The sequence below is a fragment of the Chiloscyllium plagiosum genome, chromosome 13 (genome assembly GCF_004010195.1).
Source record: "Chiloscyllium plagiosum isolate BGI_BamShark_2017 chromosome 13, ASM401019v2, whole genome shotgun sequence".
Taxonomy (NCBI): domain Eukaryota; kingdom Metazoa; phylum Chordata; class Chondrichthyes; order Orectolobiformes; family Hemiscylliidae; genus Chiloscyllium; species Chiloscyllium plagiosum.
The window spans coordinates 8133065-8146388 of NC_057722.1; the positions used below are offsets into that span (position 1 = coordinate 8133065).

The 13324-nt window shown below is 43.5% G+C and overlaps 1 long non-coding RNA gene across 1 annotated transcript; it reads right to left on the bottom strand.

The window, feature by feature from the left end:
* Nucleotides 1-1804: 1804 nt before the first annotated feature.
* LOC122556392 lies at nucleotides 1805-6919 on the bottom strand. Its single transcript, XR_006313511.1, has 3 exons — nucleotides 6819-6919; nucleotides 3617-3620; nucleotides 1805-1816 (listed from the first exon to the last, which is right to left on the bottom strand). It is a non-coding gene; the product is annotated as an uncharacterized LOC122556392 (long non-coding RNA).
* Nucleotides 6920-13324: the final 6405 nt, after the last annotated feature.

Below are 13324 nucleotides of genomic sequence, written 5' to 3' on the forward strand. Positions count from 1 at the left end.
GCAAGGGACTGAATATCATCCCTTACCAACATGGCCACCCCACCCTCTCTGCCCGTCAGTCTGTCCTTACGATAGCACGTGTAGCCTTGAATATTCATTTCCCAGGCCTTGTCCACTTGAAGCCATGTCTCAGTTATCCCCACAATATCGTATCAGCCAATTTCCAAAAGAGCCTTAAGCTCATCCATCTTATTTCTAATGCTGCGTGCATTCATTTATAGTATTTTTAATTTGTTACTGCCCTCACCCTTCCCATACAATGGTGTCTCTCTGCAACTGAGCTGAGTTAACTTCTGTTCTGGATTCCGAGCTAAAAGCTCAACAGTACACATGATCTTCTCCCTTCGCCAACTGCAGAACTGCAGAGAACAGAAAATGTCCCTGTAAGTCACCTTCATCAATCTCACCAAGGTGTTCGACCTGGTCAGCAGAAACAGCCTTTTCAAGGTTCCCCTAACGATCGGCTGCCCACTGAAACTGCTGAGCATGATCAAATCCTTCCACAGTAACACGAAGGGGAAAGGACAGTTCAACGGCAGCACTTCTGAGCCCTTCGACATCTGCAGCAGGATCCTTGCTCCCACACTCTTCGGGAACTTTTTTTGTTGTGCTCCTGAAACATACCTTTGGCACCATAACGGAGGGGATTTACCTACGCACTAGATCAGACGGCAGGCTCTTCAACCTGGCCCGCCTTAGAGCCAAGACAAAAGTACATGTGGCACTCAGCAGGGACATGCTGTTTGCTGACGATGCTGCAGTTGCAACACACACCCATCAGAAATCCCAGTTACTGATAAACTGTCTCTCTCACACTTGCACGGATTTCAGGCTAACTATCAGCTTGAAGAAGACGAGCGTCCTGGGACAGGACACAGAGGCACCACAGGTCATCACCATCAACCATTATGAACTCAGTGTCATCTATCAGTTTAGGTACCTAGGCTCTACTGTCACTGACAACCCCTCCTTATACACAGAGATCAACAAGAGGTTTGGGAAAGCAGCCTCAACTGTTGCTCACCTCATGACTCGAGAATGGACAAATCCCAAGCTGACAATTAAGACAAAAATGTCAGTCTATAATGCCTGCATCATAAGCACACTGCTGTATGGCAGTGAAATGTAGACTACAGATACCAGACAGGAGAGAAGACTAAACACCTTCTCCTTGAAGAGTATCCCCCGTATCCTGGGTATATACTGGCAAGACAGAATGTCCAACACAGTGGTCCTATCTCGTGCTGGCCTTCCCAGGATGTACACTCTGCTCAGGCAGCAGAGACTGTGCTGGCTGGGCCACTTCCACCTCATGGAGGATGGCCACATCCCAAAGGATATCCTCTATGGAGAGCCTACATCTGGGAAGAGATCCACTGGTCATCCTCAGCTGCACCACAGGGATGTCTGCATGAGGGACATGAAGGAGGTTGATATTGTTACCGAGTCCTGGGAAAGGCTTGCAGCTGACTGCACGAGATGGAGAAGCACCCTGAACCAACATCTCAAAACAGTGGAAAAGAAGCTGATGAGCGCTGCAGCAGACAAGCGGCACAAAGGGAGGGACGCAGCAGCTCCAGCAAATCAACAACCACATATGGATGTGACCTCTGCGACCGGGACTGTCACTCAGCATAGGCCTCGTCAGTCACAAGCGACGTTGCTTCAGGGAAGCAGAAAGCTGGAACAACGAGGACGCAACCCATGGTCAGCCATAACCGAAAGGGCCGAAATCTGTATGTAGTGGGTTAACAAATACAGCTCTCTAGCCTTCCAAGATCTTGCTCTTCATATGCCCATTTCAAACTCATACCTTCTCTGTTACTGATGTCGATGCTATGCGATCAGCTTCAACATCATGATTTGCATGAATCTCATTATCACACACGTACCATGTGCCAATGATGAGGGAGACTGCCAGCTCTGTTTCCTATTGTCCTGCTGTCAACCACTGAATGGAGAAGGAATCTTGGGAGAGCTGAACTGATAGATCACAGGCCTCTCTAATTATGTGGGTTACTATGGAGGGAACCCTTCCTTGCCCTCCATACTTTGAAGTGGGCATATGAACAGAGAAGTCTTGGACCATAAATGAGAGAGCTGCATTTGTTAGCCCACTATGTACAGATTTTAATAAAGGAACCTTCCTGCACCCCACCTCTCATCTCCACATCCCTGATCTCACCAGCACCCCATCTTCTCAGGTCCCACTGAGGGAATGCCCCTCGCTTCATTCTCCATGGTCAAAAGCATGGAAAAGCAGTTCTTCAGACGGGGGCGGGGAGGAGTCATTAGAAGCATCACTCTGGCTAAAGTGATCAGGAAGGAAAGCTCCAGTTGAGAGGGAGAAAGCAGAAGCTGAGAGCAGTGCAGGTCAGGCTGTTCAATGAGGGGTGGGTATGACATCTTAGCTTGATCCAGTCATAGAGTCCTCATTTGAAAGCCATAAACAAACTCTTCCTCATTTCCCCAAGTGAAGCTTTTGCTTTTCTCCCTCTTGAAATTCGTAAACTCCACACGCCCTCAGAGCTCAGTTGACCAAACCCTGTCAGTCATCTCAATTTGCACCACACAGCATTAAAACAGGGAAAATAAATAACAGACATTGCTGGAGAAACTCAGCAGGTCTGGCAGCATCTGTGGAGTGAGAATAGGGTTAATGTTTTGAATGCAGTGACCCTTGTTCAGAAACTAGGCATCTTTTTCAAGATGGAAATGATTGGTCAGTGTACTGACTGGCAGGGAGGCTCATGGGTATTATTATTCATTCTACCCCATTACAGTACCACAATCAGAATGATCTCAGAAGCTTAAAAGGATTTCAGTAACTGTGTCCATTCATGGTACTCTTGGATAGTTAAAGCAAACAAAGTTTTTACCTTCACTTTGTTTGACCTACTCGCAAGTCAAAAGTGATTGAATGCAATGAAAATTTGTCAAACAGCAATCCTCTCTACTCTGCAGTTCTGCTGTAAAAATCGGCAAATACAAAGAAGTTGGCATAATCTGTGCCCAGAGACAATCTTCAAAGCCAAAGACTTGTCATTCAATCTCTGTTGTCTTTCACCCACAGACCTCCCTCTTATTTTGGTGTCCTCCTTGCTAAAACCCTGTCACATCTTTTTAATTTTTCCTCATTCTGATGAAAGCTCACGGACCTGAAACATGCACTTGGTTTTTTTCTCTCTCTCCATGAATGCTGCCTGACCTGTAGTGTATTTCCAGATGTTCTGTTTACATTTCAAATTTCCTGCATCCTGTTTCTCAAATTAACAGGGAACATGGTGAATTGCTTCTGTGCTTTTTGGAAACATTTCAGATTCTACGTGGGAATTCATTGCCATGGAGTGCAGTGGAGGCTGGGAGGTTAAATATCTTCAAGGCAGAGATTGATAAATTCTTAATCTTTCAAGGAATTAAGAGATACAGGGAGAGTGCAGGTAAGTGGCATGAAATGGCCATCAGCCATGATTGAATGGCGGAGTGGACTTGATGGGCCGAATGGCCTTACTTTCACTCCAATGTCTTATGGTCTTATGGATGAAATAAAGTACAGAAACAGGCCACTCAGCCTACTCAGGGTTAGCTTCTAAACGCTTCTTTTCATCCAATCAACATACCTTTCTAATCTGTTCTCCCTTGTACTGTCCTTGAAACGCATATACATTCTCTGCTTTGTTCCGGGATCCTCATTCTCACTGACCCACTAGTTATTTCATACTGTATCTAAAAATATTGTTTTGTAAGACATAGGACTGACATGTTGAAGCATTAAAATACCTCAACTGTGGTTTTGGTCATGGTGAAGCCTTTTTGAGTGAGAATTAGCAGAGCTTGTGTACTCTGAAGCATTAGACACATCAATTGGAGAGCTATTTTAATGAGCACTGCTGGATTCACAGCAAGCAATCGTTCAGTTCTGAATGACAAAAGCCTGCCGGCACATGAGCAGTACGGTGTTCACTCCGCTGGGAGGAGAGAGTGTGTCATCTGTCAAAGTACCTAAAGGGATTCAATGGGCGATGGTGCCACATGTTGTCATTCAAACTTGAATTTTTATAGAAGAGACCATGAACACACAGAAATAATTGAGAACAAGGCTTTTTGTAATTCAAAGAGTTGTCAACTTTTCTGAGTTGAAACTCCAGTGATCATAAGTTCGAGGCAGCGGCGCACTCATTCTCGTGGACCTTTGGAGGTAAATGCTCCAATTGGAAAACAAAGAGGTGGTTCGGCACATTAAACACATGCCACCATTTTATTCGTTACAGCGGCTCTTGCTTTAGTTTCCAAAGTTATCTCAATCTCAATCTTAGTCCCGAAATTTATTTATCAGACAAACCATAAAAGCAGAATTGGGCTGTTTAGCTCATCACATCTGCTGTGCATTCCCACTTGGCAATCCTCAACTTGGTTTCCTGCCTTTTCCTCGTTACCCATGATTCCCTTAAGGATTAAAAATCTCTACATCTCGGCCTTGGAGTCGACTTAACAAACTGTTCTCAACAGCCCTCTGTAGTTAAAAAAAATGAACAGATTCCCTACCCTGAAGAGAAGAAATTCCTTCTCATCTCTGACTTGAAAGAATGATGCCTCATTGTGAGATTATACCCTCTGATCTTAGATTCTCCAACAAGGGGAAAACAACTTTTCATGCCGACCTTGCCAAGCCCCATAGCAATCATACTTTTTCCATAAGTTCTCCTCTCAGTTTTCTGAGTATTGGACCAAACAACTCAACCTTACCTCATCAGAAATTCCCTGCATACACAGGATCAACTCAATGAAGTTTTTCTAGAGTGCCTCCAATACTGGTATATATTTTCTTAGATAAGGGGACCCCTGACTGTTGTACATTTTATGCATTTGATTTTCCTCACAGCAATGCAGAGACAACATTAGCTTCCGAATTATAGAAACTTTATTGACTGAGTTTTATACAATGATTTAAAATGTTCCTCCATGTTTCCAGCTCAACCTTGAATAGTCTCTATGGTGTCTGCTTAATTTTCTCTAAGTAAACACCAAACTTAATCATAGAATCCTTAAGTGCAGAAGCAGGCCAGTTGGCCCATCAAGTCTACACCGACCCTTCGAAGAGCATCCCTCTCAGACCCACCCCATCCCTGAAACCCCACATTTCCCATGATTAATCCACCTAGCCTGCACATCCCGGGATACTATGGGCAATTTACCATGGCCAGTTCACCTAATCTGAACATCTTTGGACTTTGGGAGGAAGCCGGAGCACCAGGAGGAAACCCACACAGACATGGGGAGCATGTGCAAACTCCACACAGACAGTCCTCCTGAGGGTGCCTGGCACTGTGAGGCAGCAGTGCTAACCACTAAGTTACCATGCCACCTAAGTCAATTAAGTAGTGAATATAAATCATTTACCAGACACAAATAATCAAACATAGATCAACTGAGCACTTTACTAACGTGAGCAGAAATGTATTGTTGACACCATGTGGCATCCCTCCTTTCATTTATTACCAGTTCAATGGCTCCTATTGGGGTTGCTGTCCTAGAAGCACAGCATAGAAACATAGAAAAATGGAAGAAGAGGTGACCATTTGGTCCATCAAGCTCACCGTGCCATTCATAATGACATGGCTGATCCTCTATCTCAACACAGTACTCCCGCTCTGTCCCATACTCCTTTACGCTTTTAGCCTTTAAAACTCTACCAATTTCTCTCTTAAATATATCCCATCACTTTTCTCCCACAGCCTCCCACTGTACTGAATTCCAAAGTCGACTCTCTGAGTAAAAACATTTCCCATTGTGGTTCAAGATGGCTTACTGCGCATCCAGAGACCGTGGCTCCTTGTTCTGGACTGCCTGACCAGGGGAGACATCATCCCTGAATCCAATCTGTCCAGCCCTCTCAGAATTTCACACATTTCAATGAAATCCCCGCCCATTCTTCTGAACTCTAGTGAGCACAGGCCCGGACAATCCAATCTCTCCTCACATGACAAACCGACCAACAGAGCATTCAGTCTGGTGAACGTTCACTACATTCCCTCTCTGACAAGTAAATTTTTTCTGAGGGAAAAGGAACAAACCTTCACACAATACTTCAGGTGTGGTCTTACCAAAGCCCTGTACAGCTGCAGCAATTCCTCCTTGCTTCCTTACTTAAAGCCTCTTGCAATGAAGACTAACGTACCATTTGCCTTCTTAGCTGTTTGTTGTATCTGCGCGCTTACTTTCAATGACTGGTGTGTAAGGACACCCAAGTACCCTTGTACATCAACTTTTCCCAATCTATCACCATTTAAATAACACTTGGTCAATCTTTTTTTTGCATGAAGCAGACGACTTACCATTTATCCATGTTATACGTCATCTGCCACGTACTTTCCCACTTACTCAACATGTCCACATCACCCTGAAGTCTCTTTACGTACTCATCATTCACATTTCCAGCTGGTTTTTGTGTCTTCTGAAAACTTGGAAATATCACACTTAAATCCCTCATCCAAATCATTGATATATATTTTGTGAATAGCTGGGGCCCAAGCAGCGATCTCTGTGGTATCCCCCATGGGAGTCCACCGACAAGAGTTGCCAAGCTGATCAGAGTGTGGCCTGCCTCAGCAGCTCCACCAGCAGCAATGGCCACTGTCGGCATGGGCACTGAGTCATACAGGGTTGCCGTGCTTTTCCAGCACCACTCTGATCTCTACTCTGATTTCCAGCATCTGCAGTCCTCACTTTTGCCCACTGAGTCATACAGTCACTCAGCATGGAAACAGACCCTTCAGTCCAACTAGTCCACTCTGACCAAGTTTCCCAAATTAAAGTACAGTAGCACCTCGACATACGAACAACCCCGTTCACATACAAATCGGTTTACGAACAGGATTGTACGTAAAATTTTGCTTCAGCGTACGTACGAAATTCAAGGTACGAATGAAGGCATGAACGCAAAAAGCCCGTGTGCGACCACATGGTTTCATTGTTCTGCTTTGCTACGCGCTTGTTGAACGCAAAAGCTCTCAGGCCCCGCATGATCTCATTCAGTTCGTCTTTGGCGCGTGCGCTGTGAACAGCCGTCCACACATTCTTACACTATCCGAACAATGGGAAAAATTGATTCCAGTTCGCAAATTTTTCGGTTTGCTGGGACACTGTACTCCAGAAGAGGCCTCATCAAGGTCTTGTACAACCTCAACAATAATGTCCCAACTCCTATACTCAATGGTCTGTGCAATGAAGGTAATCATGCTCAAAGCTTTCTTCAGCACCATCTGCCTGTGACGCAAATTTCAAAGAAATTTTGACCTGAAGTCCTAGATCTCTCTGTTTTACAACCCTACCCAGGGCCTTACCATTAATTGTATAAGTCCTTCCCTTGTTTGTATTACCAAAATACCTCACATTTATCCAAATTAAACTCCATCTGCCACTCCTCAACCCATGACCCAATTGGTTAAGAACTCTGTAATGGATGTACTGAAAGAGCAGGTCGCAGGGGTTGTTCACACAATCACGACTAAAGGAGAAAACATCTCCAGCAGTAGGCTCACACTACCCAGCCTGACAGTCAACCCCATGGATACTGTTTGGATGAGGATCCTGTTCACCTTTTGAAGCCTTCATCGCCAGCCCACTGTGGGGTTGCAGAAACTGCAGTCACAGAAGAGACCTCAACCCCTGCACATCAAGGCTGGCTGCCACGATCCTTAAAGCTGGTGAGAGACACCAGCAGACCACCTCCAAGTCAACATGAGGAGCATCACATAGGATTATCCACATTCACAGGGTATCGGGATGACCATGTAATTGGGTCACAGTGCTGTGAAACTCTAGCTTGTTGTAAATATTCATCTTAAACCACTAGATATGTACTTTGACTGCTTGCTTCATTAGCTGTCATGTTATGTAAGGATTTCATTCTAGCTTCATTAACTGGGTAAACTAGTGCCATCAACTATCAATAGAGGCTGCAATCAACAGCCCATCTTCCAGCAATGGTTGCTGCTGTTCATTCTTTGAAGTGAAGATGACCAACTCCATCGTCTGGTAGAGTTTTGCTAAATAAACTAGAGGGTATAGGTTTAAGGTGAGAGTTACAAAAGGGTCCAGAGGGGCATCGCTTTCCACACTGAGGGTGGTGAGTGTCTGGAATGGGCTACCAGAGGTCATGGTGGAAGGTAGCCCCTTGTCAGGAAGGAAGGGAATCGGGCTAATGCTGAGTTGAGACACTGAAGTGGCTGTTAATTGGTCACTTGTAGAACTAACTGGGTGTGGATCAAGGAAGCAGCCATGGGCCTACTTACCCACTCAAAACCCAGTTGCTGAGACAACAGGAAGTGGGCAATCTGGACAGTGCCAACATGTCTTGACTATTTGTCCTCCTCAGCACTTCCAGGAAAGTACTCATTTGGCCGTGAGTCACTTTTGGATAGCCTCCATTTCTGAAATGTGCTCTACAAATGCACAACCCAACCCCAGAGTAATATGTGTCCCTCAAAAGAGGGAGTCTGACCTTTATGAAGGTGATTATTGTTTGGTCTTGGTGTGTACAAATGGATTGCTGCCTTTCCCATATTACAGTAATGAGTACAATGCACCAGAGTAATATGTGTCCCTCAAAAGAGGGAGTCTGACCTTTATGAAGGTGATTATTGTTTGGTCTTGGTGTGTACAAATGGATGCTGCCTTTCCCATATTACAGTAATGAGTACAATGCACCTTGAACAGCCTGCTATTGTGGAACAGTTAATTTTAAATGAGGCAAGAGCTGAGACAGACTCAAAATGTTCTTTTTATTTTCTGAAAAGCTTTGAAATCAAAAGTGTAGTAAACAGATGAATGTGTACTTTTGTTATTTTTTTAAAGCAACAAAATAACACAATAAAGAAAGACTTAACAACACTGATTTCCAAAGCATCTTATTCTTGGAGGTTATTGATAGCCCAATCCAACAATGAACAGTAAAATGAAAAGAAGACTACCATATTGACATTTAATACATTCCTTTGAGTTTAAAAAAAAGGCACAGAATGACTTGTGAGGTGTCTCAACTTGACAGGGAAAAGCTTTTATCTACACTATTGAAGTGAGTAAAACAATCCACTGGATTTATATGACCACAGCTAGTGGAAGGATTCGTGTTATCCAGGCCCGAGGCTGTTGTTAGCATGGTGGCATTACACTCTCGAGTACAGTCATTAAAGATGACAACTTATGATAACTCTACACTCTCCCCCAACCTTTAAAAATAAAGTATATCCAACACTTTGGTCCTTAATTGAAGGAAACAAGTCAGAATAACTATGAGGAAAATAGTTTCCAACCAGGCCAGAAATTGGGTGCAAAAAAAATGCAACCTGTGGGGTGTAATGTGGTCCCTCAGATGTGTAGGCCCTGGGAGCAGCCAGTGTAGCAACGACTGGGCAACAGTTATTGTCCATCAGTCCATTTACTGTGAAGAAAAGCCCTGGAAAGTTAAGGAAGCATTGGCTATGGCGGACATTTTCCTCCAGCAATCTCTCCCCTCCTTACTTCATGTTTAACCCAAAGATCAACAAAACAAACAAACTGCGAGGGTATCCCATCAGCGGGCAGGCCAAACTGGATCAGTTAGCTGGTAGGGAGATCAAACCAAATCCCTGTGATGTGGCCACTATCCTTACCCCTCCACTCTGGCATGGCAACAAGAAAAATCCCAAAACCCTCCACCTATTGCCAGAGACTGTTACAAAAACAAGAAATAAAACACGGTTGAAAGGCCTCAGTAAGTCAGACACTGCCTTTTTTTTTGTAAAGACCAGTCACAACATGTGTGTGGACGATGGTATAAGATGCCCAGATCCCACCCCCATCCCAAATGAATACTCAAAAATGGCTGACAGTTATGTAAAGTGTCAAATATCATAAAGAATGCGTAGGCCGGTCTCTGCAATGTTTAGTATCAGAACTGCGTGAACCCTGAGCTGATATTAGTACAAATATAAAACAAAACGGTATACTCAAAGCAACTTGAAGGTTGGAGGGATGAGGAAAGGGATAGAGATCGTCCTTTTATGTTTCATTACCAATCAGCATACATGCTTGTTATGGTGCGCGTGTAAAACTATTACCAATACCTCCTCCTCCAGACTCAAAAAAGGTTACCTGTTTGCCAAGATAAGTGGGAGACAGAGGAGTTCCTCTCCTCATCTACTGCTGCAGCCCTATGAAACCAGCCTTGACTATAAAAACTCCATATTGGACAATTCTCAACAGGCATGAGGAAGGACGCCCTTCTGTCAGCCCTTTCAACTGGGTGTAGGTCACTCCATACAGCGATTTGGTTGGTGGACCACAAGGTTAAGAAAAAAAATTACTTCCCCAAACCATTATACTCCTCACTGCTGACATCGCTTTCTTTTAACTTAATAGATTTTACAAAAAATTTACACCTGCGGTAATATAAAAAAATCCTAAACCATTCACTCATAAAGGTACTGAAAATCACACATAAGCCACAGCTCTTGCCCCACTGTAAAAAGTTATCTCCCTACTGAGAAAAGAAACATGTGTATGCATGCGAGAGAGAGACAGACAGACAGACAGACAGAGAAATTGAGGGAGGAAATACACCAGGAATGATTCCGAGAGAAAGGGAGTGAGGGGAAACCAGGGAAAGTGTAAACGGGTATAAAAAGAAGAGAGAAGCAGAAAGAGGGAAGGAGCATGAGACAGAGGAGAGATGAACAAACATAGGGTACTACATGGGCGACTTTATTCCAAAGCACATGAAGAGTCACCCCGACAACAAGGTCATGTAACGGAAGCTTTGTCACAGGCAACAGGAACAGTGAGAATTACAGAAAAAGTAAATTGGGAACTTAGTGGTGGGGGAGGTCAGGGCTGGGGAACACTGAAAGGTCCTTAAACTTAAACCCCAGCCTGGTCCCAATTATATCTTATTTCAATACCCAACTTTAAGACAATGCAAAAGAAAAATCAAAGTAAGTGTTCTTCTGAAAGAATAGCAACCAGCATCTGGAATATGAACAATATGCATGAAATACGGGACCTGAAATGAAGCAAGAATTGGGATATAGCATCTAAAAAGAGGACAGACATTTAATCCTTGACTGTGTGAAGTAACAAACCCAATAAAACAGCACTTAATAAATGAAATATTCTGAGGACATTTGAATGACTTGAATGCAGTTGGAAAGTAGGAATTCTTTATAAATCTGTCAGATTCTGGGACAGCTGTTTTAAATTTCCAATGTATTTTTTTTTGTTTATACTTTTATTCTATTTTCTACTCATTCAAGTACTTTCTGTTGTGTCAACACTTCCGGAAGAATAATTGCAAAAAAAAAAGAAATTTGAAAATGTTGAACAGGGAAAGTCTTCAACATTAGTTACCAAGTGAGATCTATGGTCTAGACAACTATAAATTATTTTATAAAAAATGCCAAGTAGAGTTTTGTTTAATGGACAAACGGTATTCAGGCACCAAAAGATAACCTCCATAAATGAGGCAGACTGTTCAATTAGGGCTGAGAACTTAGCCAGGGTCACTGCAGGGTGAAGGGGTGAAGGGTTATCTAAGGTTACTCATGGGTGGCAGTTGAGTGGTTATCCTGGGTCACCATTGGGTAAGAGGGGAGTCAAGGGTCATCCTGGGTCACCACCGACACATCAAATCATTACTGGAGGAATTGACTGACTACATACCTTACACAAGACTGCAATTTTTCTCAATAGGGAGAAGGGGATGTATGCAAACTTGAAATGAAATGTTAAATTAAGCAGAAGCCTAAAAATTGAAATAAATCCCAATGTTAGCATGCTGTTTCTGTGTGCAATTCTGTTATTTTTATTATTTTCCAAAAAGCAAAACCCATACACGGCAATGTTGAGAACAAATTTAATTCCTAGAATGAATGGGCACAACAGAAAGCTGGGCTGTTGCCCCACAAGACAGCCCACTGTGAAACTGCCTTAGCCCACCCGTGAGCCAGACTGTTTATGTCTTTTTCAAGCAACGGCAACTCAATGATTTTTCCATAGTCATATCCGTGCAGGTCAAAGGCATTGGCCCAACATTCCCCAGCAACCCTACCTCAGAGTGCCTCAACTGACAGTTATCTTTCAGAATGGAATGGAGCCACTTTTTTTAAAAACACGACAACGCTACTATACAGCTCTACCACATAATGCCACATACACAGCAAGGGTCTGATTGAAAGCCCATTTTCTCTTTCATGAGCCCCACCACCACTACCACCAACCCCACCCATTTCATTCTTCCAGTAAGTTGAAAATTCAGGAACCAGAACGTAAAGAAATATTTTACCCATCAGCGTCTTATGCACGTATTATTAAATTTTTATTGGTTGCCTCTAGGCTCGCTCGAAGTAGGCTCTCTGCATTGTGCCAACACCAATAAACGTCTTTCCTTTTGCCAAACCTTCCTCTGCCTTTCCGATAACACTTGCATTACAACCAAATTGCACACAATTTACTTTCTTGCAGGAGACAACAGCAGATTCCTGTGTGCACTGGTGAGGAGGCATACCTGACACAATTAATGGGAAAATTGTCTCAACCACTCAACTCTTTTGTTAAATGTTTAAACCCCTGGAGAAGGCAATGTACCGCTCTCATCTGCTACCTACAACCACTCCCCCACCCACCCACCCTCCCTCCTTAATAATCCCATTCTCTACCATTTGACAGTGCAGTATTAACAAGTAGCATCAGTCACTCTCCAATCCTTTGAGAAATATCAACCACCATTTTGCTTTAAAAGGCTTAATATGAAAACAGAGACCCACCCCCCCGCCCCCAACAACAAGGACATTTCACAAATGATTATATCAAAGGTTCTTATGCTCTAGGTTCAGATGAACTGGATAGCCTTGTTATTGGGGGTAAATAAAATCAAAACGGAGGGAAATCAATCCTGGTATTCTGTGATTAGGTGATTCACCTGGAAATACAGGGATAACGTCCAACCTGATATCTCCTGGGGTGCCATACTGAGAATGCAGCATAGCTCATAATGTACCAGATAATACCTCACTGGCAATGTTTTACTTTCAAGAAAAGGAGAACTATCTCAACCTTAAGATTAAAACAAATTGTTAGTTTTTTTTCCCAAACGGGGAAACCGCCTGGTCTCAAGTGGGAGCCTGTGTTTGTGCTGCGTGGAGAACAAGTGACCAAAACAATCCCATGTCCCAAAGCTAGGGGGCGAAAGCATTCAGCTTGAAAAGTAAAGGAGGCCTCCTCCAACTGCACTCTCCCCAAAGAGTTCAAAGATCCCAAGTACATCCACCTTCAGCACCGCCAGAATTTA